General features: G+C 43.6%; 1 long non-coding RNA gene across 1 annotated transcript; it reads left to right on the top strand.

The window, feature by feature from the left end:
- The first annotated feature begins 4,462 nt into the window (after window positions 1–4,462).
- On the top strand, window positions 4,463–21,929 carry LOC118642485. Its single transcript, XR_004961717.1, has 4 exons — window positions 4,463–4,497; window positions 5,933–6,239; window positions 19,176–19,257; window positions 21,581–21,929. It is a non-coding gene; the product is annotated as an uncharacterized LOC118642485 (long non-coding RNA).
- The last annotated feature ends 403 nt before the right edge of the window (window positions 21,930–22,332 follow it).

Raw genomic sequence — 22,332 nt, 5'->3', positions numbered from 1 at the left:
AGTAAGTCTGATGAAATGAAAGCCATTGAGATGCAGCGCACCTCCTCCTCTCCTTTTGATGGTTGACACATTCCCCAGAGTGGGAGATTGGACGGCTGATAAGCTAACACTGAATTATAAGCACTTTGTGGAATGTCACTGGCAAATGAAAGATCTACTGTTTTGCTTGCAAAGCAACCGTATGCCTTAACAGCACAAAAATGGACACGGTGCAGAATTATTTCATCCTCTGTGCTCAGAATATAAACGAATGTGTGTGTACACTGTGCGTGCGTTTTCACGGCCGAGATCAGCTCAGCGCCAGCAAGGCTTGTTCCTGGCTACAGTGCCACTGATCATGAAAACAGAAGGGCCTGCCAAGGACTTTGTCAGCGTTGTCAGAACTCCAACAAGCGTTGGGCGATTTTGCTGTGGCTTGTTGTTACTCGAGCCTTAGCGATCTCAGAGGGGCCAATGTATGGGGGCAATGGGGGGGGGGGGGTGCCGTGGAGGGGCTGGGGGTGGAGAGGTTAAATAGAACACTCTTTTCAGTTTGGAATGAGAGGTGTAAACACCATTTGAGGTGTGATGGGAAGGGTGCCAAATGTGGAGTTCAAGCTTTGTCTTTTCCTTTTCCTCACTAGCCTTATGGCCTCAAGAAAATCACTTCAATTTGCTGAGCCTCCAGTTTCTTTGGCTGAAAAATGGGGCTAATAATGTTTGTTTTTCATGGGATTGTTGAGAGGCTGGTGTGGAAGAACGTACAGGCATGTGCTTGTTAAGAGAGAGAACTCACGGGCATGGACAACAGTGTGGGGATGGGGTGGCTGGGTGGAGGTGCAAGAGGGCACAGAGGGGATAAACGGTGATGGAGAAACAAAAGAATGTGCTTTATAAATGGTACAGCACCATACAAAGGTCAGGGGCCACCGGCTGCAATGGACGGAGCAGCAGACCCCCATGCTCCATGCTGCGCCCCGTGCTCCATGCTGCGCCCCGTGCTCCATGCTGCGCCCCGTGCTCCTGTCCACTTCCAGGCGGGATTAGCGTGACGCCTCTTTGCAACGGTCCAGGCTGGAACAGAAAAACCCAGAAAATCTGGAATACAGTTTAGATCTCAGTCCAAATGGTGAAATGGATGTTGAAGAAGATTAAAGATCAATCATACCGTCTAAAATACAAAGAAATATGGAGGAAACCCTAAAGGGCACGGACTGAAATGCCAGCCAGTTTTGGAATGGCTTGGAGACCCGATCGGAGACCAGGCTCGAGGAATAGTCAAACACCTTTTTGTTGTGGTGGTTTCTCTTTGTGAGCAACCAAAATTCTTTAAGGAATCTTCAATGGGAAGTCAGTGTTTGGTCTCTCCACGTAAACATTATTTATTTTCTTTTAAGCCTGTCTGTCTGGCCATGCATCAGGCACAGGTGTTATTTCTTCCAAGCATCACTTTGATGGCATTACTTGTTCCAGAACATCTAGTGGTTGCATCGGAAGGCATTTCAGGCCGGGCAAACCCACGTGCACTTCTGCACAGATTAGACGGAGTTTTCTCTCTCAGGCTGAGGCCAGAGAGCTCCCTGGATGTCCTGTTCTGAACCCAGTCTCTTGAGGGTGGGCCACGTGGACAGTCCTGTTTAACACCTTGCAGTGTGATGGCCACAGACGACCTTGGTCCTGGTTTTGGCTTTGCCAACTGCTAGTCATGTTGCTGCACTATCCAGGGTCTCTCTTGGAGCATCTTTGATGATAATGATAATAATAATAGTAACAGTGATGAGGCTAGTAGTAATAACAATGATGATACTTTCTGATTATTCAGTACTTATGTACCAGGCTTTTCGTTTATAGAGATTAATATGTTTGATCTGCTGTAATTCTCCTAGGAATCTGCCATATTTGATTTTGTTATCCTGTCTGGGCTACAGGTTAGATCACTTGTGCCATATCTGGTACGTGTAGAAGAGGGATCATGACCCACATCTGAGTGACCCTGGACATTGAGCCACATCCACCCTGCTCACCTGACTGGGCTGTTGAGGTCAAATGTGATCCTGCCTGTGAAAGAAACTTGCTTTTTTTAAAAACAAATTTTTTTTTCCTTTATTGATTTCAGAGAGAGAAAGGGAGAGGGAGAGATAGAAACATCCATGAGCCCTGGCCGGTTTGGCTCAGCGGTTGGAGTGTCGGCCTGTGGTACAGAGAGACCCGGGTTCGGTTCCCGCTAAGGGCACGTACCTCGGTTGCAGTTTGTCCCTGGCCCTGGTTGGTCGTGCGGGTGGTGGCCACTCGATGTGTCCCTTCACATCGATTTTTTTCTCTCTCTCTCTTCCTCTCTCTCCCTCCCGCTCTATCTGAACAAAAAATGGAAAAATGTCCTTGGGTGAGGATAAAAAAAAAATAAAAAAAAAGAAACATCCATGAGAGAGAACATCAATTGGCCGCCTCCTGCATGCCCCTCACTGGGGATCGGGTCCACAACCTGGGCATGTGCCCTGACCAGGAATTGAACCGCTGACCTTTTGGTGCATGGGTCGACGCTCAATCACAGCCACACCGGCCGGGCAGAACCTTTCTTTTTTCAAAATCATATTTATTTATTTAAAAATTATGTAAGCAAGTCATTTCTCATGGAAAATTTGGAAAGCACAGAAGGAAGTAAAAGCTACTTGTTGCCCTACTGCTTTTTATAAAAAGATATAAAAAGTCAAAGTCCCTCCCTCTGACTCCCACTCCATCGTTTGGAGATGAATTCTGTTAACAGTTGTGTGTGTGTGTGTGTGTGTGTGTGTGTGTATGTGCGCTTTCATACCCTTTTCTTGGTAAAACTTATTGGAAAAGTAGAAAACTCCAAGATAGAAGTATGAGTCCAATTTCCCTGCTGTTGTGGCATGAAGGACACAGGCTGACCTTGAGCTTCTGGGATGTCCGTTTCAGGATGTGTTTGGCTGCCTTTAGCTGTGACACTTCTGCAAGACCATCTGTGTGTGTCCGGAGCCACTGTGGGACCAGCACCGGCCCCAGCTGGCCCAAGTGATGGGAAACGTGTGTTAACCTGTCTGGGATTTTTGTACCAGACTGTGTCTCTTTGTCGCCTCCCTTCTCTGTCCCCCTCTCCCTTCTCTTCTTTAATTCCTGACCCTCCTCTCCTCAACAATCCATCAGATCCATCGTTCACGTAGATTTCCGTGGAAAGCGGTCTGAAGAAGGTGACTGGTGGGGGGCGGGAGAGTGCTGGGAGGAGGGAGAAAGACAGATCCAGGCTGTGTTGCTGTGTTTAGGCAGCGAGAGTCCTTTCCTCTGCGTTAGCCAAGTGCTTTCGGCAGCACACACACCAGCACACGCGGTAGCTTCCGCAGACGGCCCATTGCCCTGAGGGGAATCAACCCAGTTCATGGGAGGAGGGAACTCCGGGGCCTCATAGTCCAAACTGGTGAAGAGTCAGCTTGTGTTTGGTCTCCAAGCCCCTGGTGCTGCCCCTGCCAAGTCAGATCCCAGGTGTGGGCTTTAGCTGGAGCCGAATGGAACCAGTAGCATACATTCTTTCAATGACACTTTCCAAAGGGAATTTGGGGAATCCTGCCGGTCATGGGGAGAACCCCTGGGGCCGTTTCTGCAGCAGGGCCAGTTCACACTGAACACTGGGAAGCCCGGCTGTCCCCGGAGTTCTGGGCAGCCCCCTGCTTGCCAGGCACCTGGGCAGCACTGGGCACCTGGGCAGCACCGCCCCAACTCGGGTCCAGCCGTCCTCGGGCCTCCCGGCAGACGGAGTTTCTCTGTCGGAATGAGTGTCTCTCCAAGTCAGCCGTGGACAGAGAAAACTGCTGTGTCAGGACCTGAACACTTGACATTTTCATCTTACTCTTCACTTCTCTTGTATGGCTACATGCAGGATATAACCCGGAATCCAGAAACTTTGCTGGCTCAACTGCCCTTTCATGCCTCATTGACAAGTACATTTAAAAAAATCTCTTTGTCACTGGCTAAACGTAGTTTTAGGAAACACCTGGGGTTGCTCAGTTCATTCCAGGGCCCCCCTCGCCGGTTTCTCACACGTGCAGAGGAATGTAAAACGGACTGCACACGGTCATAGCAAAGGGGGCATTCCACAGAGGGGGTCAGTCCCTGGTGGCTCAGAAACCGTGAGAGGGAGGCCTCGAGGTTCACCAGTGTCAGAGGAAGCCGGAGATGGAATTGCAACTTGATATGCACAACTGGATGTGTTTTATTATTTATAACACACACTTCCTTTTTAACCCCCCTCTGAATGCTGTGTCATTCTTCAGAGGGGGCTCTGGCCCTGCTCACCTCCTGAGCTCAGCCTCCACTGTTTTTTTTTGTTGTTGTTGTTTTGTTTTGTTTTTTATCCTCACCCAAGGACATTTTTCCATTTTTGTTCAGATAGAGTGGAAGGGAGAGAGAGGAAGAGAGAGAGAGAGAAACATCCATGTGAAAGGGACACATTGAGTGACTGCCACCCGCATGACCAACCAGGGCTGGGGACAAACTGAAACTGAGGTATGTGCTCTTAGCACCCCGGCCAAGGCTGTCCTTGTCCCTTCAGCTCCCTTTTCTGAAGTCAAATCCAGCTTTCTCAGCTGGGTATTCCAGAGTTTAGTGAATGGAAGGCAAAAAGAAAACCAAGCTATTTTGGGGTGAATGGGTCAAAAACAGAGCTTGTACCCACTGAGGGGATTCAAAAAACCAGAAATGGTAGACTATTGAACAAATATGCGTTCCCCTGTGTCAGATATTGCACTGGGAACCGGGGATGCAGAGAGGACCCCTCCCTCCGGAAGCTTCCGGCGTTGTTAGGGAAGACAGACAATAAGCAGATAATTACATTGGCAACGGATGCTGTGAAGGATACAAACAGTAACGTGGTGTGACTGAGGATAAGGGTGGCACAGGGAGAGTTGCTGTCCATGAGGAGGGCTAATTATGCTGACCTGGGCAGGTGTGTCCATTTCCAGGTCACTGGGGTACCATTTTGAAACCCCATTGGCCGGTCTGCAGCAGCTCCTCTGTGTAGTATTGATACTGAGTCAGGGGGTGTGAAGTTCACGGGAAGAGTTTCCATGGGGGATGTTAGTTTGCTAGGGCTGCCATAACAAAGTACCGCAGACTGGGTGGCTTAAACAACAGAAATTGATTTTCTCACAATCTGGGAAGCTAGAAGTCTGAGACGAAGGTGTTGGCAGTGTTGTTTCCTTCCGAGCCTCTCGTCTTGGACTATAGACAGCATCTTCCTCTGGTGTGGGCCCTAATCTCTTCTTATAAGGACACCAGTCATATTGAATTAGGATCCACACCAGTGAACTCATTTTCACTTAATTCCCTTCTTAAAGACTCTGTCTCTAAACACAGTCACATTCTGAGATATTGAGGGATGGGACTTGAACATGTGAATTTTTGAGGGGGACACAAATTCAGCCCATAGAGTGAGGAAGAGAAGAATGTCTGATTGTAAATCTTTGTGTGGATGTGTTTTGGGGGATATTATCTTATCCTCTGGGGACCCCATAATGTACCTTGTGCCTAAGGAAAATGACTGTCAGATGACACCCTGAAGGATCTTCCTGCATTCTTTAGATAGACGGGGCTCCGGTGGGGTGGGTCCTGTCCTGAGCGAGCCTTCTCAGAGCTTGGACTGGGCTAGAGACGATTTTAAAAAGTGTTCTATAACTTTTATGTCAAAACTGGGAGGTGGACCTCACTACTGGTTCTGAAAAGGTGCTGCCAAACACCCCACCTCTAGCTGAATAGATATTAAGTAAAAATCACCAAGCTGAATCGTTAGAAAAAGGGCACCTCGTTTAAAAATAAATCTGTTGATGCAGTTATAATTTTGCACCACAGAAGGAAATCAATTGACAATTTATTGAAAACTATGTGCTCAGCATGCTGCTAAGGGGAACCTAGAAGCACATAATTGATTTATTCTCTCTTTCAGTCAACAGATATTTATTGAGTCTGGACCGTGGACTTCATTTACAACGTCCTTTAAAAAATCTGTCTGAAGATAACTGACGCACGATCTGCATTGGTCCCGTCTGCTCCAGGCGCCTGATTGCAGACCCTCTTCAAGACTCTGTGGTGGGTGCTGAGGGGGTGGTCCCTGTCTGACCGAGAAGATCGCGGCTGCCACGTGACCCACAGAAAACTTCCTGGAAGATGAGCCCCCCCCAAGAATGGGGTTGTGAGGGACACACAGTGAAAATCCATGCAGAGCAAAGGTGGTGATGAGGGTGGCGCGCCAGGTATGAACCTGGGAAGGAGCCAGGAGGAGAACGGAGGCTCTGGACGAGGGGGCCAGCTCCCATGGATTTATTAGGCAGAACTTGTGAATCTGTGTGTTTCTCTTAGTGGACCTGATTAATAACATGTGTTTTTAGAGACAAGGGCCGGGTCTTTGTTTCTCTCTCTCTCTCACACACACACACACACACACACACACACACACACTCACACTCACTGACATTTACTCAAATTTATACTCCCTTAGCACCTTGCTCTGAGTTTACTTAGGTGTTATGTTGCTTTAATTGCGTACTTACATATGTGTCTCTCACATTGGATCTGAGCATTTCTGGGACATCAGAAAAGGAGCCCATGGGGCACCTCAACAAATATTTGTTGAATGAGTGGATTAGTTTGGGGAAACTTGGGGAATTTTCCTTGACTAGGTTCTTTCAAGATTTGTGGTAATGACATCTTTTTGAATCAGGTTGAAAATGCACCACTGAATTCTAGTTCATGGTAATAGTATCTAGGTAGGTTCTAATATCCTTTGGGATGCATGCATGGCAAAGACTATCTTTGGAGTGGCTGTGGAGTTCTAAATGGAAGGTCACTAACAGTGCATGAGAGAGAAAGAAAGAGTGAGCAAGAGAGTGATAAAGAGAATCATTCTTCTCATAGGTAGAATTAGATTTAGCTTTTTAGACAATCAGCACCCTGGCCACGTTCACCACGTGTATCAAAATGTTGCTTTCGAAGCTCCTCCCGTCTGCTGCGGTGGTGTCATAGGGTTAGGATGGTCCAATAGCGAAGCCTTGCAGAGATGGGGAACACAGAGAGCTGGGGGCTCTTACTCTTCCTAGGGGCCAGAGTCCTTGGTGTGCCTCTCTCTAAAGTCTGTGGACTCCTACTGAACTGTGAGATTCACATGAAATCAATGGAAGCTCCATGAGAGTCGAGAAAATATGCAGGAAGAAGTTGTAGGTGTTCGGGGATTTCAGCAGACTCTCAGAAATCTGGTCCAAAGACTTTGTCTGGGACAGATGCTATCTGAATGAGAACACTAGGAAATAAAAATCTCCTAGGAAAACAAAAATTAATTCTTGAATGAATTATAACTATAAATGAATGGAGCCACCAATAATTATTTATACCTTAGAATAAATAATATCTGGAGACAAAGTAACACAAGTTAAAATATGTGCTTTCAAAATCCATAAATATAAATTTTATTTAAAATTTTTTATGTTCGACAATAGGGGGTTACTTAAATTATAATACATCCTCATGCCAGATTACCTGGCAGTCATTAAATATTATATATATTTTTTGAAGTTTTTTTATTATTAATTAATTTATTTTTGTTACATATGTTTCTCCTTTTTCCCTCATTGACACCCTCCTCCTAACCTCCCCCGTCCCCAGCATTGTTGTCTATGTCCATTGATTATGCTTGCATGCATATAAGTTCTTTGGTTTATCTCTTCCTTCCCTCCCGTCCCCCTTCTCTGAGGTTTGTCAGTCTGAACGCTACTTCTATGTCTCTGGTCTATGTTGTTCATCAGCTTATTTTGTTCATCATATTCTACAAATAAGTGAGATCATGTGATATTTGTCTTTCTCTGATTGGCTTATTTCGCTTAGCATAATACTTTCCAGGTCCCTCCATGTCGTCTCAAAGGATAAGAGATCTTTCTTTCTTACAGCTGTATAGTATTCCACTGTGTATATGTACTACAGCTTTCGTATCCACTCATCTATTTGGGATGTTTCCAGATCTTGGCAATTGTAAGTAGTGCTGCTATGAACATAGTGGTACATATATTCTTTCTGATTAGTCTTTCAGGCTTCTTAGGGTATATTCCTAGAAGTGGGATCACTGGGTCAAATGGCAGTTCAATTTTTAATTGTTTGAGGAAACACCATATTGTTTTCCACAGTGGCTGCAGCAGTCTGCATTCCCACCAGCGGTGTGCTAGAGTCCCCTTTTCGCCACACCCTCGCCAACACTTGTTCGATGATTTGTTGATGGCGGCCATTCTGGCAGGTATGAGGTGATACCTCATTGTTGTTTTAATTTGCATCTCTCTGATGATTAGTGATATTGAGCATTTTTTCATAAGTCTGTTGGCCATTTGTATGTCCTGTTTGGAGAGGTGTCTCTTTAGGTCCTCTGCCCATTTTTTAATTGGGTTCTTTGTCTTCTTTTTGTTGAATTGTATGAGTTCTTTATATATTTTGAAATTAATCCCTTATCTGATATATTGTTAGCTGTTATGCTCGCCCATAGAGTGGATTCTCTTTTCATTTTGATGCTTGTTTCTTAAATATTATATTTTAAAAGAATATTAAAAGGCATAGGAAATGCTTATGATACAATAAGTTAAAAGGCAGGTTACAAACTATGTAAGTATTAAAGATACAATTGTGTAAAAATAGGTGTAGGAGAAAGACCATAGGCCCAGCCACGTTAATGGTGTAATTTTAATGTGCATGTATATGTGGATGAGGGACTTTCTGAATTAATATATTCACTTCTGCTTTGTTTGGTTCATGTTGGCTTTGAATGCTTTTTTCCTCTTTTTATTTTCACACTATTAACCTTCATCCTTTTACTTCCAATCTTACCATGTCCTCATGGTAAAACTGTATTTTGTGAATAGCATATAGTCAGATATTTTTTCCTATCTGATTATCTCTATTCCTTGGCTGAAAATTTAAATCCAGTTACATTTATTTTTATTACTAATAATTTGGGTTTATGTCTATCATATTACTTTGTGGTTTCTTTATATCCTAACTTTTCTGTATTTCTTGCCCTCAAACTTGTTTGAGTTTGTTTTATTTTCTTATTTTATTTTTCCTTCTACTTGTTTGGAGGATATAGGCTATTTTTAATCCTATTTTATAGTCTATATTTTTGGGGTAGCACTTGAAATTTTACTATTTATTTTTGTCTTAACAAAGTCCAAAGTTAGTCTTACCTAAATGCTTCTCCAAATACTACAAGAACCGAAAATAACTTGTTATCCTGCTAACCTACCTCCAAATTACCTTCTATTTTTGTCCATTATTTTAGACATGAGACTAATTATTATTTCATACAATCTTTTTTAGATTTCTGTGCATCTTTTTCAGTTTTTTTCTTCTTGCATTTTACATCTTCTGTATTGAGCAGGTTTTAACATTTCCTGAAATATATCTTTCATTAGTAAAGTTCTGCTGAGTAAATTAAGTATTTGTTTATTTAAACATATTCTTATTTTATCTTCATTCTTTAAAAAAAAAGTGTTTTTTTTTTCTTTATTGATTTTATAAAGAGAGGAAGGGAAAGGGAGAGAGAGATAGAAACATCCATGGATGAGAACACCGATTGGCCGCCTCCTGCATGCCCCACACTGGGGATTTGGCCCACAACCTCGGCATGTGCTCTGAGCGACTCTTAGTGCATGGGTCCATGGTCAATCACTGAGCCACACTGGCTGGGCTTTTATATTCATTCTGAAAGAATATTTTGCTGATATACTATTTTAGATTGATGTTTGTATCCTTTATCATCCTGATGGCATTCTTCCAGTCCTCTGGCTTTCACTACTACTGTTGGGAAGCTTGTCCTGTAGGTGATTTAACTTTTTTCTCTTTATCTCCTTTATTTTGTCATTGGCATTTTGCTGTTTTCCTACAATATCTCAAGGTGTGAATTTATTTTTATGTATGCTGTTTGCTATACGTCCTGCATTTTATATCTGAAGAGTTTTGACTTCCATCAGTTATGGAAAGTCATCAGCCATTATTTCTTGAATATTGCCTCTCCTCCACTCTTTTTCTTTTCTTTTCATCCTCACTTGAGGATTTTTTTTCTATATATCTTCAGATAGAGTGGGAGGGAGGGAGAGAGAGAGAAACAGCGACGTGAGAGAGACACATCGACTGTTGCCTCCTGCACAATCCCAACCAGGGCCGGGGATGAACTGCAACTGAGGCACATGCCCTTGACCAAAATTGAACCCGTGACTCTTTGGTCTGAAGGCCAATGCTTTAACTGCTAAGCCAAACCAGCCAAGGCCTCCGTTGTTTTTTTCCTCCTGATAATTCAGTTAAATGATTTTTTCACCTTCTCATGTGCTCCTCCCTGCCTCATTGTCCCTGTGCTGCATTGTAACTTTTAAATATCTGTCACCCAGTCCTCTAATGTTTTCTTCAACTGTGTATAATCTGCTGCCCAAAATTTCAATTGCATTTTACATTTAAATGCTTAATAATTGGTTTTAAAAGTTTGGTTTGATTCATATTCAAATCCTCCTGATAATTTTGTAAAGTGTCATATTGTTTGCTAATTTAAAAATACATATTGAAAACATTTCATGCATTATTTTATATTCTCCTTTTCTTTTTTTCTATTTATTATCAGGTAAAGTGAGAGGGAGGGAGAGAGAGACAGGAACATCAATGTGAGAGAGACACATCGACTGACTGGCTCCCTCACGACCCTGAGCAGGGCCGGGGACAAACTGCAACCGAAGCACGTGCCCTGGACCAGAATTGAACCCGCGACTCATCGGTCCGCAGGCTGACGCTCTAACTACTGAGCCAAACGGGCCAGGGCCACATTTTATATTCTTTATCTTAGCATTATTTCAGCATTGAAATGATCAGGATACTAACTCTCTGGATGTTGGCTGAATTCACTTATAACTGCTGTTTTCTTGTGCACTTGGTGATTTTGTGGTTGTTATGAGCTCCTCCTTGGATCAACTTCATGTTCAGAAATCATGTGAGCCTCAACTGGGGTTACTTTCCTTCAGAGATTTGTGTTTGTTATACCCTGGAGCTGGGACTGGGGTGCTGCTGACCCAGGACCTCGTTAGCTTATCTGGAGGGTCCATTTTAATGCAGATCTCTCAGGTTCGGCGCCCCCAACTTAGAACATTCACAAAACGTAGGCAGCCAAGCCTGTGCTGATACTGGAATTTACCCTCGGGTTAACTCCAGATTTTGTGTTCTTCTTGCTCACCCTTCCAGCTTCCGATGCATCTTGCTATTCCTTCTGTCTTTTTGTCTCTCTTTTAAGATTTCCCTTACTCTCCCCTGTTCCTCACATTGTATTAAAAGCTTGTTGTTGTTGTTGTAGTTTCCCTAGGCTCAGTGTGTGCATAGTTTTCTGTGTTGCCCGAACCAGGGACGCCCGATCTTTTCCCTGATGGCCATACCCACAGCTCTCCGGGCCTTTATTCTCGCACAGACATTCCGAGCACTCTAGCTTCCGCACTACATGCTGTAGGCAACGATATTCTTGTCCTTGAGAGCTTGGAATCTGGCTGAGAAAATGGACATGCACGCTGGAAGCCATCCTACAAGGTAGCGTGAAATATGTGCTAACAGAGGCCGGGCCGAGCGCACAGCCAGGCTGAGGAGTGAGCGCGGCGCTCCCCGGGGGAGGCCCTGGATTGCAGGCTCCCAGGAGCAAGCTCATGCATCGGATATAGCTCCCGTCTCACACCCGCCCACGGTGTGCAGCCGGACGGAGTTCCATCAAGTCTGTTTCATGTGAAGGGTGACTGATGTGAAGGGCACAGCTCACGGCAGAAATGCGAGGAAATGTTCCAGACAGCCCGTGCTGCTCTTCTGGGTACAAACCTCCACTTGGACGAGCAAATTATTTAGAAGGTGCATGGCTGCGAAAAGGTGGAACACATTTAGGCACTTCAAATATTTCTCAGGAAAAAATAGCCAGTGCTGCTTCTGCTGTGAAAGGGAACTTCTGAAGTGACTACTGTTTGTCTACTGGTGTTTTCCATTATAACCTGATTTTAAAAGGGTTGTAACTTGACTGTAAAAATTCCCTCTAGGTGTAAACTCGGCGTACTAGAATGCTCCCTTTGAATCATGCCTGCCTGAAAAAAAAAAAAAAAAAAGCAAAAACAGTACATTAGCCAAACTCTTTGAGAATCAGAAGACAACAAAGCCCTTAGTATTGGGGATAATTGATTCTCTCAATAGACGTTTGCATTCTTTACTGCATGCAGGATAAAAAGGACACACACAAGAAAAACCCTCAAAACGAAAAATAAACTTACTTTTCTTCTTTAATGTGCAAAACAAATACCTAATTTCAGATGAGAAGCTTCACGCAGTGTGCCAACAGTTGCAACGCGAAAGCTACATTTATGTCCGTAAAGGAAAGAGTATGTTTTTATTTTTTTTAAGAACAGATGCAGTCGTAAGAAGCCACCTGGCTAAGGTACCACCCAATGTACCGAACTAGCACAGGAGCAGGCGGCCGTTTTCTCATTTCTCCCGCGTTAGATGAGCTCTCCAAGGAGAGTGAGTGATACTGTAAAAATGCCAGTGAGGGAGAGGAATCAATGTCTTCACTACTAAGCAGGGTGTGCTTGGCATTAACGAGCCGAAAGGACGCCGAGGGACAGAGGATGTTCCTCTCAAAGGGCAATCACATTCTGCATGTCACTCGGCTGTTGTTTTCTTGGTCACCTGTTTCCACATGAGACGCTTCCGAAGTACTGAATGTAATTCTAGTCACTAAAGCACATAGTCCTGGATATGAATAAATGACTTCGTTAGGTGCCTACATAAAGAGAAAGCCATCCGAAGGAAGGGCGAGCCGACTGTATTGCATTTGCAGTGAGCTGGCGTGTGTAACTATGAAATGGGACCTTTCTGAGAACTGTTAAGGATGAATTGATTATATGCGATCAGTTTTCAACTTATTGACTAGTTTTAGAACCTGACTGCTGAGTAAGATGTGACTGTGTGTTGTGGTAAGGGCAACGAGGATGGAAGAAATCTTTATTCTGCCGCTTTAAAGTCACGGAGATAAGAAGGAAATCACAGACATCGAGAGCAGATTAACAGATGCCAGGGGTTAAGGGGAGGCTGGGGCAGAAAGCTGTGTGGATGTAAAACACAACCTGAGGGATTCTTGTGATGATGAAAATGTTCTGTAGTTTGACTGTATTAATGCCAATATTTGGGTTGTGATTATGTATTCTAGTTTTTAAAGATATTACCATTGAAAGGGGGAACTGAATAAAGGCATGTATGGGACTTTAAAAAAATTGAGTATTTAAAAAAAATTAATCAAGTAATTAGTTCCAGCTTTATTGAGATATAATTGACATATAACTGTTAATTAATGAGGTCATTATGGCTTTAATGCCTTAATAGATGACACAAGCAACCCAAAACCTAAGCCTATAATGCCTCAGGGTTAGAAAATCAAAACCTAAAGACAACTAATCACAAAGAGCCAACCAGCCTTTTCCAAATAATACAACCATTTAAACTGTAGCCAATCAGATTCTTTGTTTTGTTCTCGCCTGTTCTCTAGAAGAGCCTTTTCCTTGGTGCTGTGGCTGAGATACACTTCCAGTTTGGTACTGCCCAATTCCCATTGTTTCTGTTCAGCTAGACTTCTACAAGTTCACTATGCCTTAAGTTATTTTTTTTAACATAACATTGGGTAAGTCTATGGTGTACAATATGATGATTTGATATATGTATGTATTGCTAAATGATCACCACAATAAGGTTAGTTAACACATCCGTCACCTCATATAATTACAATGTCTGTGTGTGCGTGTGGTGAGAATTTTTAAGATCTATTCTATTAGCGACTTTCAAATACACAACACAGTATTGCTAACTATAGTCACCATGCTGTATTATTATATCCTCAGATCTTATTTATGAAAATCTATAATAATATCAAAATAAAAAGGTTAATGAAAATAATACTAGGTCCATTTATGCCGTCACAAAAGGTAAAAGTCGCATGGACCTGGAGATTATCATGTTAAGCAAAATAAGCCAGGCAGAGAAAGACAAATGCCATATGATCTCACTTATACGTGGAATCTAATGAACACAATAAAGGGATGGACAAAATAGAACCTGAGGCATGGCTAAGACATGGACCAGACTGACAGCTGTCAGAGGGGAGGAGGATGGGGGGGCTGGATGAAAGAAGATGAAGAAATTAGCCAAAGAACATATATGCTTAGTCCAAGGACACAGACAACAGTGAGGTAAGGGCCAGAGGGAGGGGGGACAGGGGCTGGGTGGGGGGGGAGTAAAGTGGGGGGCATGGAGGACATGTGCAATAGTGGCAACAATACATTAAAATAATACTAGGTTTACTTGACCAATACATAATGAAAAGTGAGAGTGGTAATAATATTGTATCTTCTAGAACAGGAACCAGTCAACTGTCACTGGCAGGCCAGGTCTGGCCCACTTCCTGTCTTTGTAAGGAATCGTTCATTGAAACACAGCTATGCTCACCGACTTATCTGCACGCGTAATACAATGGCAAACGTGAGTGGCTACAATGGAGACCATCTGACCCACCAGGCCTAAAATATTTACTGCGTTGCCCTTCACAGAAACAAGTTCGCAGCCTGAACTAGAATTGGGCTCTAGGAGAGCGAGTGGAGCACCCTGGCAGCTGGTTCACGGCCGCGGGCCTGGCATGCTGCCCAGCACGGTGCAGGTGCAAAGCAATCAGTTGCCGAATTAAGGAAGCAACATATTTTGAAAATGTGAATTTGCCATGAGAGAATGATTGAAAGAATTAAAAACATCATCTTGGGATCACGGCCATGCATTTCCCCAAGGCAGCTGAGAAACAATGTTGCCTGCGTCTTGGAGACACAGAGGAAGAGGGCCGCAGTCTCACCTGAACCCACAGAAGCTGCAGAAACCCACAGTGGCTACATGAGACCAGTGAAATGGAAAAATTTTTTTAAAGGCACAGATTAGCTGTGTATAGGGTCTAATGCAATTCTAATTCACCATTAGTCAGGCATATTATTTCCTTGTAGGTACTACATGTAGCAATAGTTCAGTCTTTGAGGTGTGCTTATAGTTATCACTAAAACGGATTAATTTGGTCAGATTTCCCATCTGTTTACGGGGAAGGTATCTTATCTAATTATACTGACATCTCCCTTGTACAAGAGAAGAACCATTAAAAACAGGAGTGAGAAAATCCAGATGTTTAAGCTGACTGTAGCTCTGAACTTCTGGTTATACCATTGAAGCTTTCAACTGAAATGGACTCTTTAGCAAATATTGTGTAAGGTGAGCATGTCCTTTGATAACATAAACGTCTAATTTGTTGGCTAAAATATGACTTTCTCCAAGAAAGGGATAATTGTATGCTGGAGTCTCAAGAATAATTTCCAGGGAAGGTGGTCGGTACAGGGAAGATGAGAGAAAGAAGCAATGAAAGCAGAATTTGGAGCCAGACAAAACTGGATCTCTGGGCTAGGAACAATTTAATTATTGTCGCTGTGGCTCATTTGAAATGAGAAAATGATTCCTGTCTCCTAAGGATGTTCTGAGGATTAAATAAGAATGGAGGGTGCTTAGGACCTGGTATATACTCACAGACACTCAGCAAATGTTAGTGCCCTTTTGTTGAATTAAAAGACAGAGGACAGAGGAAGTAAGACGAGGGAGGGTTTGCCAGGTGGCTGCAGGATAGAATACAGTGCCCTGTGTGACACCATCTCCTAGCTGATTCCCTGGGGGATATGAGGAGGCTATCTGAACTGTGCCTGAAGCATTGCTGTGCAGTGTCTAAGCGGTGGGCCGGCAGGATATTTCTGAAGGATCATTTTACTCATGGAACACAACATAGATGCCTAAGCAAATCACACCTCTCTCCTTGGTGTGCTACATTGGGCTAAAGGGGAGTTTCCAGTACGACTCCCCTTTGCAGATGCTGGCGTAGCATGCAGACTGAGTGGCTGACACGCCACTGAGCACGCTGGACTCCACTTATCTGGTTACTTGATGCACCCCTCCCCCTCCATTTTTGGCACTCTGTCTCAACCCACAGGAAATGGTGGCCAGAATTATTTGATTAAAATGGTTTTTCCCCCTAAATCTATTTTAAAATACCTTTTTGTTACAAAGTCTTCTTTGTGACAGGAGTTAAATGTTAAATAACAAAAATTCAAGTAGATACGTTTTAAAAAATCTAATTAGCTCTATTGAATGATTCGCGAATTAGGCAGCTTCCCATCTGGCAAGGAGAAAGGAACACTGAAGGGCTGCACAAATGGAAGGCTGCGAAAGCCATAAGGGGCAGAAATGTGGAAATCATTTCCGAGGAGTGCATCATTGTAGGCAAGGTCCCCTGCTAAGGGAAATGGAGGAGGTCTGTCAGGCGGATTCTCTCTCTAATGCTGACCAGGTAAAACAGGCTGACAGATTAAAGGTTACATTTCTAGGAAGCTGAAGTTGCAACTGGGTTAAATATTTCATCTTGGTTAGTTGATGTGGGGCTTAGCACAAGTTATGCCATTTGGGGCCTGATGTTTCTTTTTAACAACATGAAACAAGAAGAGACATATTGACTGGCTGGTGTGGCTCAGTGGCTGAGTGTCAACCCATGCACCAAGAGGTCGCTGGTTCGATTCCTGGTCAGGGCACATGCCCAGGTTGTGGGCCAAATCCCCAGTGGGGAGCATGCAGGAGGTGACCAATCGATGTTCTCTCTTATCACTGTTTCTCTCTCTCTCCCTCTCCTTTCTTCTCTCTCTCAAAATCAATAATGAAAAAAACAAAACAAAACAGAAGAGACAATATTTTCTGAGAGACAGTGTCTTATACTTTCCAACACCGAGGTTTTGGCCTTGAGTTACTTCCGGCAGCAACTCTGAGGTTGCTGCTAGTTTTACTGACTGCTCGTCAGTGACCGTGGCCATTTTACGAATTCGGCTGGAAGCAAAATTATGACGAAGCCTGTTTACCGTGGGGAGCAATTTATTATTATACTAAAACATATTTAAGGAGAAAATGGGACAAGAAAAAAGGTAGACAGAAGGTACTGTGATGATCTGGGGACTATTGTCTCACCTAAACTAGGGGGAAAATAGTAAAGCAAATCTCAGACCATAGACTGTCAGCTCTGGATAAATAGCTAATGTAAAAATGCAAACGTATCTGATGACAAACCACGCAGCCGCCTCCAGACAAGGCCAGTGTGGTGCATATACTAGTTCCACATTTTTAGGAAATCCTTTTAAGTGATTCAATGCAGCCAGTATCTTTTTTCCCCATTTTCTTTGGTAGCTCTATTTGTCATATTTGTAATTTCCAAAAGCCTCATTGCTAGAAAAATAATCCACCACAGAACTCCTGTTCTTCCCTTCCCCAAACGGCCATTAGTTTCACTCTGAATTATTGTGTTCACTTTACCAATGTCGAATATTATAGGAAGAAATAGAACTGAGGAATGGTGTACTTCCAGCTGGTATGTTAATTGGACACTGTTTATTCAACAGCAGCTTTAAGAATATAAAAACCTCATCACTGGTGCTCTCTGAAAAGCCTTTGCAAATAATGGCACTTATAGAAAACTTAAGGCCTGAATGTTTCTTCTTTATGGGTAACCTAGTATTAGCATATTAAAATCATTACTAACCAGGGCTGGGGTACGTGTTCGGAAGCCTGTCAGCGTGCTAATGGTAGTAGTCTTGGAAACTCTACGTCTGCCACAGGATTAATTACTCACATAAAACATGATCATTTCCCCACATCTCCTCTGAGAAGGAGCCACTGCAGGAGTGATTGATGGCCCTGAATGATCTACAAAGAACTGGATGGGAATGTTACCCAGTGGATTGAGAGATCGGCTCTCGATTCACATTAAAACTAGTTGAAGGACCTCGGCGGTTTAACATTTATTTCTCGAGGCCCATAGGCAATTAAAAAGAAATGTCTGGCACAAACTCTGGGAGACAAACGGTTTCAATGGCCAGGACTGCCTTCCCCTGGGGCCTTTGTGGAGGAGATGAGGATGGAGGGACAGGCAGATCACAGTGAACCTGGCCCCTCGGGGGAGGTGAACTACCTGCTGTTTATTGCCATCAGGTTTTCCAGGTCTTCCTGTATTTCTCATTTGCTGAACAGCTCAGAGGTTATGTCCAAGGTCTGCCCTGCCTTCTCCCCCGCTTACCACTGTACTTTCCGCTGTACCAAGCAGAGGAAGAGTCCAGTTTGAGAGGATGGAGACAAAGAAAAGTGAAAGCATTTGAAAGACAATTTATTGTTTACAATTAAAACTAGGAGATTATAGTTCAAAGGTGAGAACCCACCCTGCAATTAAGGGTGGCGAGAAGACTTAAACAAGCTATTATGTGACAATTAGCACAAACCGCAAGAGGAGGCAAACTATCGATTGTGTCCCTGGGGTTGTCCATCATCTCAGTCAAGCACCTTTGTCAACCCCTGAACCACCTACCTTTTGCAGTTAATGGGTCAGCCTATTTTTGGTTCTTCCGTGTTTCAGACAAAAGCAAAGTTGACTTATTAACAAAGCTAAAGCTTGGGTTTAGAAAAGTCATTCCATTTCACCGTTTCTACTTTCCCTTTATTTTCCGTAGGCTTCTCTTTTGGGGGACATATTCCCACAATCGAGACTTGGGAGGTTAAAGCTATAGCAAGTATTAAGGAAGCCAAGGTAATTTTCAAAGTCTTTCAGCATCAGTATAATTAGAGAAGCAATTACAGTGAAGTTAGTGGTAATTTAAATTGATCAGCTGGATATCAGATGATGAGTTGTTTGGAACTGGCAAATCTAATGAATATCTACTTGGTGAGTAGACCTGCCTTTCAATAAAAAAAGAGAAAGCCTGGCTAACTGGTTGGCAAAATTCATGAGTCCATGAGCCTGTGGAAATGGTATTTATGCAGGTGGCATAAAGCTTAGCCCTGTGGGGTTTTCAGGGAGAAGAGCATGGGATGTGCACCCTGTCACATTCTCCCCTGTACCCCCAGCCCCCATTACGTTTCTGTTGCATTGATTAAGAATTTAAATACTACTCTCTTTCCAGAAGACCTGGAGAGAACCTATTAGAAGCTTACATTGTATCCTTATAGTGTCTACATCATTATCTCACTTGAGTGTGTTTGTTCTTTTTCATTAGATCTGGTGTAGTCCTCTGGCATTCTGATTTTCCGAGGACTTACATAAACCTGCCCAGAATCACCTTGGCGCTAAGGATGGAGGTAATAAGGGAGAGAGGGAAGGAGAAGGGGGGGGGAGGAAGGGAGGGAGGAAGAGAGAATAAATGGGAATGGGAATGAGAATGAGAATGAATATGTATAATTGGGAAATTATAAATTGAACCTGAAGGTTTGGATTGTTGTTTATTGTTACTAGGATCCCAAGAGCTGTGTTGAAACTTGAATGTTGTGGTTAAACCTTTGGCATTTTATAGAATTCAAGAGAGCCATTGGCATTGAATTCTCTTAGGATTTGGGCTTGAATATGTTTTAAGTTATTAAAGTTAGAGCTTCAGGGGGCTCCCTCTGGACTGTACCACAATGTTACTTGGACCCTACTGCCCATGCGTCACACATCACTGACCTTTAAGGTGGCAGTACTGCTATGTGAGACATAGGAATTTTGTCTTATTACTTATGTGTCTTTGGATATGAGAAATTGTGACCTGGGGATTTAATATCACCCCTTTTTGGCTTTAAGGCTTAGGACGCAATAGATCATAGTCAGTGTAATTTCTCAAGCCTTGAATAAAAACATTAAAAAATGATCTAGCAGGAATTGTATCTCCCTTTCCCTCTGTCCTTTGTAATTCCAGTTGTAGAGCTTATTATAATAAGTAAAAATCTTCTGAAGTTTATGTCTTCTATTACATGGTACTTCAAAACCCATGTACTATTTTCACCAGGAGTGCTAACCCTTTGAGAGAAGCAGGCCTGACAATTGAGTGTCTGGCTGGAAATCATTTACTATCGATGGTCGCTCGGCTCAAGATTGTATCGCTGAAATGACTTAGGAAGAAAAATCAATGATACTCACATATTGTGCGGTTCTCTCGGAGGGTCATCTGTTCTACCTCGCAAAAGCATCCCTTGTTCCAGATCATTCTTTTGAAATAAAAGAAGAAAAAAGGTCATCTAAATCGTAGCTCACTTTCTCTTACACCCTTATTTTATTTCAGTTCCCTTGTTAGGGGGAGGGAAAAACAAATCGCGTGAAGAAACACAGGAGCAGACACAAGGAAGTGGGAAGGCCATGCGGGGTGCTTGTACACTTCCCATTGCTCATGTTTTCCACTGAGACAAAAATTCACCTGCGGTATATTTAATAATGTCTCAACTTCTCCTGGATGATTTGGCTCAGCAGTTAGAGTGTCACTCTGCAGACCAGAGAGACCCGGGTTCGGTTCCCGCTAAGGGCACGTATCTCCATTGCAGTTTGTCCCCAGCCCAGGTTGGGTTGTGCAGGTGGCAGCCAGCCACTCGATGTGTCCCTTTCACATTGATGTTTCTCTCTCTCTCTCTTCCTCTCTCCTTCCCACTCTATCTGAACAAAAAATAAAAAATGTCCTCAGGTGAGGATAAAAAAAAAAAAAATAATGTCTCAACTTCAAAATTATTGGGCCAAGGAGGAATGTTTTTGTCCTCTTAGACTAGCTTTCACGAGTGGAGGTTGGACTGACTTTACTCACACACGCACACGTGTATGCACACACACACACACACACACACACACACACACACACGGTGCATGCACCCACGATCACACATGGGGAATGGTGCATCACCATCGTTCCTGTCCTCAGGTAGGAGTTCACAGTTCTATGGTTCCTTAAATTTAATTCTTACACATTTGTCCTACCCTGGATCTGAAACAAATCTGGAACAGCATTCTGCTGCAATGAGTGGGCGGCGGGCTTAGATGATCTGGGGAACACAATGACTTATTTGAGTGTGGAACTGGAATCCATTTGGAGCACACATGCACCAAAAGCTGGACGGAGGAGTCAGCTGGGCCATGTTTTCCTTAGCCGCTCAAAAGGAAAAGTGTGGAAGAACGGCAGATCTTCAGGTTGACTTGGAACTCTCCTTGGTGCTGAGACGGCACCGCGGGAGGGTTCTCCACGTTGCTGAGTTAAGTGTGCCCGATGGTCCCACTAGAGCAATACGCCCCGTAGTGCGCCGTGTGCCACGGGGTGCAGGAGGTTATTGTGCAAAGAACTAGGACACAACATTCATTGAGTTTGAAGTCGTGGTGAGAACGTTGCTCCTTTCGTTATTCCTGCTCACCATCAGTGTTCGCGTGATTGGGACAACCCAGCTGATCCCATCTTCTCCCACCTCCTTGTTTTCTTTCATATGTGTTTTGATGAGATGGAAGCTCTAGGTGTGTTTCTGCCTTCATTGTACCGACATCTCTGATTGCCAGCCTTGGAGGATTTGAGCTCTGGTTTCCATTCGAGAGCCCTGATCTCTACCTGACAGAAAACATGACTCCATCCCCCTCCTTTGCTCGATTTCTGACACCTCTCTTCTGCATCTGTTTCAGTCAAGCCGTTCAGCTCAATAATACCCAACTCGGCTCCCGGAAAGTCAGGGCTCACTGTGACGTGCGTGAACGTGCTTTCAGCTGCTGCTCATTATCTACAATGTGGGGTTCCATTTCCAGCTGCCGGCAGGACTGCCAACACACCGGTGAGAATGGCGCTGTTCTCGTAGCTTCCTCTGCCCCAGAAACAGAAGGATTCAAGCATGACAGCCTCGTCTATTCCAGCGTATGTTTATTTAATGTGATTTGGCTGAAACAAAATTGGTAAATAGGGCATGATGTCAGTGTAATGCAGGGGTCATGTGGACTTGCCTACTATTTTCCCAGGCACATTCATGTTTTGAAGTAATTAGAAGCAAGTTCCCTCCCCATGAAAGAGAAAGGTTTGGCCAGATAGGAAACCTTTAAAGAAAAAAGCTGGAAATCCTGTAGAACTGACCTCCTTTGGTGCTAGCAATGGCTGCGTTAGTGGCCTCAGGCGTGGCTACATTTTTCAATGTGTTAAGCTATCTGAGGTGGCTGAGAGTATGGGGAAAGAAGCTAACAAGATATTTCCTCCTGTACTAAAACAAAGGGTCTGATTTTCGATTTTGATGAAACTGGTCTGTATTAAAAGCACACGCTTTCAAAGACTTACATCTGTAAGGAGGAAGTTGGGGTAAAGGTTTAAAACTGCAAATGATCGAGTGTGGTACTGGGTGCTAAGGTGGTTAAAGTTAACTGTGCCCACATAGTTATGAGAGTTGTTATTC

This window comes from Molossus molossus, unplaced genomic scaffold (assembly GCF_014108415.1).
Source record: "Molossus molossus isolate mMolMol1 unplaced genomic scaffold, mMolMol1.p scaffold_m16_p_3, whole genome shotgun sequence".
Classification (NCBI taxonomy): domain Eukaryota; kingdom Metazoa; phylum Chordata; class Mammalia; order Chiroptera; family Molossidae; genus Molossus; species Molossus molossus.
The sequence above is the reverse complement of the archived record's forward strand: the minus strand, read 5'-3'. Positions and strand labels throughout refer to the sequence as shown.